General features: G+C 35.3%; 1 pseudogene; it reads left to right on the forward strand.

Moving 5' to 3' along the window:
* Window positions 1–4,469: 4,469 nt before the first annotated feature.
* LOC102833610 overlaps window positions 4,470–5,689 on the forward strand; it is a 6,963-nt pseudogene continuing 5,743 nt past the window's right edge.

A 5,689-nucleotide genomic window follows, 5' to 3' on the forward strand; every position in this document is an offset into this window, starting at 1 on the left:
AAATGGTTGCAACAGTATATTGATAGAGAACTTCCAGAAAGTTCAACTAGATTCAGAAAATGTTATGGAACAAGGGATAACATTGCTGATAGTAGATGAGAATTTGCAACACTTACTCATGAAGATCTAAACTATAGCCTCTGTTATGAATTACAACGCAATGTAAACAAAACAAAAATAATCACTACTGGAAAAATGAACAACATTATAATAAATGGAGAAAAGGTCAAAGTTGTCAAGAATTTCATTTTACTTGGATCCACAAAGTTCATGAAATCAGAAGTAAAGGAATTAAAATATTGGGCAAATCTGCTACAATAACCTTCCTGAAAGTATTAAAAAGGAAAGATGTCACTTTGAAAACTAAGGTGTATCTGAGTTAAGTCATGGTATTTTCAATTGCTCATATGCATGTGAAAGTTGGAAAATGAATAAGGAAGACCAGAGAAAAATGGATGCATTTGAATCATGATGTTGGCAAAGAACATGGAATATACCAAGGACTGCTAGAGGAAGAAAGAAATATTTCTTGGAAGAAATACAGCCAGGATGTTCCTTAGTACATCTCACGTACTTTGGACATCTTATCATGAGGAATTGTGCCTGGAGAAAAACATCATACTTAGTAAAATAGAAGATCAGAGAAAAAAAGAGGAATACTCCAATGAGATGAAGTTACACTGTGGCTGCAACAATTTGTTGAACTATAACACCTGAGAATGGTGCATATACAACATCTGAGGATGGTGCATAGAGTCACTAAAAATGAGAAACAATTCATTAGCAACCAACTAAAACAATATAATGCTTATATAGGCATGAAGTTGTTGTATATTGCTATTTTAAAACATATTATACAACATATAATATGTATGACTTTTTCTTGCCTAGTGCTCTGGACCACAAGGTCAGTTTGAGCTACAAGGTCAATGGTTCGAACCCACCATCTATTCCTTGAAAATCCTATACAGGGTCGCTATGAGTCTGAAATGACTTGACAACACTTAACATCAAGAACAATATATATAAAAGAATGAAGTTGTTGCATATTGCGATTTTTAAACATAAGACAAATGTCAGTATGATGGTTTCTAACTTAAGAATAAATATTTAAATGTATTTTGTTGTATAGAATATTGCCCTCAAGTGTGTATATATCATGTTGTGTGATAGGAATTTAGAGCATTTTTTTTCTTAAGTTACTTTCAGAATGGCATGTTAATTAAATGAGAAAAAAATGAAAATATTTTCATAGCAAGTGACTTTCATTCAAAATGGCTCTTTAACACAGTAATTACAAACACAGAAAAATGTCACAAAAATTATGTGTGAATTCATTCCGACCAGGTAGTCCAGTAAATTAACTATTCAAACATTATAAAGAAAGTGATTTCATAATTACATGCATGTCTGAAATATCACCATCTTTGGTTTTTGTCCTGATCTTCTGGGGCACAGTAAGTTGCAAAAGTGGTGCTTCAGAATCTGCAGTGAGAAAAACATATGAGAACATTTCCCAGTGTATACCAACATCCTTATTCTTCTTTTCCTTATTGTATTATCACCCATCACTCTTTCACCTCCCTAGTTCAATACACACAAAAACAAACACTAAAACATGATATCCTCTATGATTCAAGGAAATTCAAGGAAAAGAATGATCCAGAAATAGGACCATTACCCTATTTCTGTCCAGGGAATCATCAAGGCTTGCTCATTTCAGCAGTGAGTGAAGAAGTGCCAGCAGTAAGTCTCCGGACCCCATCCCAACTGTCTCCTTCCCTACTTCCCCAGCGGATGTCTGACTTTTCATGTGGAGTTGCTAAGTGCAAGACAGCCGTCCTAGTACTGCTTTGAAACCTCCAACCACTGATTCCGGCAGAACTGCCTTAGGCATTGGGTCCTAAAAAGGGGCGGGATCTGAGGCACCACTCCTCAACATCCCCATGGAGGCTCCTGGGTTCTTCCCACCAAGGCCGGAGGTGCTTGAGCAAGAACAGCTGTTAACAGTCAAGCCCTGGTCCTGAGTAAAGTGGCTTTTCTATGGAACAGGGTTCTTCACGTACTTTGGTCAGCAGATGTCAGTCGGCCAAGGCCTAATAGGAATAGTAAGAGAGACAGCATTGTGTGGCTGGCTGGTAGGATTTGCCACAGGATTTGACCGTTAAAGGATGAATTGCAGCGGTTGGGGACAGAATGGTGGTGGCAGCTCTAAGCCTAGGAACCGTGGATTCTCAATCCAGGTCCAGGAGAAAGAGGGAAAACTAAAGGGAAATTAGTGTTATAGAAAGCAATTGTTTCGCACGCAGCCTGATCTAAGCTTTTTTTTTTTGTCATATCGACTACATAGAGTTTTGCACCCAAGCAAACTCTACTGCTACACATAAAGAAATACACTGGAGTCTGTGGTTTTGAAAACATTGGGAGTCTTTTCTACTATTTGAGATTTTTAATACCTTCATTTTAAATTCTTGCTGTTGTTGTTGTTAAGTGTCTTCGAGTCGGTTCCAACTCATAGCGACCCCGAATAGGATTTCCTAGGAGCAGATGGTGAAATTAAACCGCAGACATTGTGATTCAAACCTACTTTGCAGTCCAGCGCATTAACCCACAGTGCTACACCAGGGCTCCATTTAAACTCTTGGTGATATTTATTTTCCATGTTACAACTTTCTTGTAAAATGGCTAAATATTTGGTAGGAGACAATTGTCTACTTAACCATACCTAAACTCACTAGCCATTACTTGTCTGTCAGTTTGTCTAGTGTGGTGGCATGTATGTAGCTGAGATGCTTTGTGACCAGTATTTCAAATCCCAAAAGGGTCACCAATATTGATAAAGTTTCAGTGAAATACCGCACTCCTATAGACTGGAAAGAGACAGTCCACTTCTGCGGGATTATTAACTAGAAGTCTCATGAATAGCAGTGTAACATTGTCTTGTATAGTACCAGTAAGTGAACTACTCAGGTTGGAAGGCACTTAAAATACCACTGAGGAAGAGCTGCCTCCTCGAAAGAGAATCAATCAAATTATGCAAATGGAGCAACCCTTTCAAAATCTTTATTTACTGATGGGACACAACTCAAAATGAGAAGAAATATCTGTAAACATCGATTAATAATCAAATCCTAGAATGTACAAAATATGAATTTAGGAAAACTGGAGTCATCAAAAATGAAATGGAATGCATAATGATAATTATCCTAACCATTAGTGAGTTGAAACAGACTGATATTGACAGTTTTGAATCAATTATATGACTTACAATACTGGGAATGACAAATTGAAGAGGAATAACTTCGCATTCATCATCAAAAAGAAAAATTTAACATTTAAGAAAGATCAAACATTTGAGATAAAAAGGGAAGCATTTACTCAAAAACAAAGTTCAAAAGGGTTTGGAAAGACAGAGGAATAGAAACAGGAAATGGAGTGAGTGGAATGAATTATGTAACATTGTGGGGATTGTAGTCAATAAGATGCATATGAATTATTAAATGGAACAATGATCTGCTTTGTAAACCTGCACCCATTTCACAGTATTTTTTTTTTTCAAGAAACAATCCTTCAAGATCTATAGTGAAGTGCAATGCTGTAATAGGATAGTATCTATACAATTGCAAGGAATACCAGTTAGTATTATTCAAATTCACTCACCAGCCATTAAAGATTAAAGTCAACAGTGAAGAAATTAAATAACTGTACTAACTAAACTCACAGATAGTCAAGATGCATTGATAATTACTGGTAATTGGAAGTCCAAAGTTGGAATCACAAAGAAAGGATTGGTAGTTGGAAAACATGACCTTGATAACAGAAACAGTGATGGAAATAACATAGTAGAATTTTACAAGACCAGCAGTTTATTCAATGCAAATACCGCTTTTCAATAACATAAATTGTAACACAGACCTCATCAGATTGAATACTCAGGAATCAAATCAACTATATTTATATAAAGAGACAATGAAGAAGCTCAATATCAGCCAAAACAAGGCCAGAGGCTGAACAGACCACAGACCATTAATTGCTCATATGCAAGTTCAAGTTGAAACTGAAAAAAAAAATTAAAACAAGCCCATAATAGCCAAAACATAACCACTTTAAGAACAGATTTGGCACACTAAACACTAATAACTGAAGATAAATTAAGTTGTAGGATGACATCAAGAACATCATACACAAAAAAAGCAAACACTCATTTAAATGAATATATATTTTCTGTACATAAAAAAAAGGTAAATCCTGTGAACTGATAGTGCACGGAGGGGATTGTAATCATTGCAATGAAACAAAATATGATTAGTTGATTGCAAGATTGATGATCTGCCTTATAAAACTATCACTCAATTCATAATAAAAGCTTTAAAAAAAAAAAAAAAACAGGAAAGAAATACAAGACCAAAATGCATGTCAGAAGAGACTCTGAAACTTGCCCTTGAACTTAGAGTAACTAAAGGAACTCGATGAAATTACGAAGTACAAGAACTGAACAGAAAATTTCACAAGGCAGCTCCAGAAGGTAAAGTATTATAATGAGATATGCAAAGACCCCAAAGAGAAAAACATGATCAGCATTTCTCAAGCTGAAAGAACTGGAAAAAAAAAAAAAAAAGATTGAAACCTCCACTTGAATTACTAAATGTTTCTATGGGCAAAAAGTGAATAATTCAGGAAACATCAAGAGAAGATGGAAAGAATAAACAGAATCACTGTACCAAAAATGCCATTTCAAGAGACAGGATATAACAAGAACCAATGGTATTGAAGGAAGAAGTCCAAGCTGCACTGAATAAATTGCCATAAAATATAACAACATGAACTGTTAGAATACTGATGGTAATTTTTCAATAAACGTGTGCAGCTCTAGAAGCATTCACTAGTTGATGCCAAGAAATTTGGAAGAAAGCTATCTGGCCATCCTACTGCAAGAGATTCATACCTGCACCTATTCTTTAAAAGACGACAATCAGTACCATTTTATCTCACATTCAAGTAAAAATCTGCTGCACATAATTTTTAAAGGATTACAGAATTCAACCAACAAGTCACTGACAGAAATTGAAACCAAATCCAGAAGAGGTCTTAGAATGAAGGATATTCTTGCTGATGATCCAATAGATTTTGTCTCAAAGCAGAGAATATCAGAATGATGTATACTTAAATTTTATTGACCATGTAAACACATTGACTGTATGGATCATAACAAACTATGAATAACATTGGGAAGAATGGGAATTACAAAACACGTAGTTGTATTTTGCAGAACCTGTACATAGACTAAGAGGCAATCATTCCAAGAAAACACGGGGTATTGAATAGTTTAAAATCAGGAAAGATATGTGCCAGGGTTATATCCTTTCACCATACTTATTCAATCTGTATGCTAAGCAGATCTTCAAAAAGTTGGACTATATGAAAAAACAACAACTCAGAATAGGGATGGAGCAAGGCTTATTAACAGCCTAGGAAAAGCAGATGACACAACGCTTCTTGTTGATAAAGATAAAAGAATATCTCCTTCAATATGGATTACAACTCAATGCAAGGAAAATAAAAATTCTCATAATTGAAATGACAAACAGCAAGTTGTCAAAGATTTCTATTTCAACCAAAGCTTATAGAAATATCCATCAGGAAATCAAAGAACACATTGCATTGGACAAATCTGCTGCATAAGACCTCT

Source organism: Chrysochloris asiatica, unplaced genomic scaffold (genome assembly GCF_000296735.1).
Source record: "Chrysochloris asiatica unplaced genomic scaffold, ChrAsi1.0 scaffold00035, whole genome shotgun sequence".
Classification (NCBI taxonomy): Eukaryota; Metazoa; Chordata; class Mammalia; order Afrosoricida; family Chrysochloridae; genus Chrysochloris; species Chrysochloris asiatica.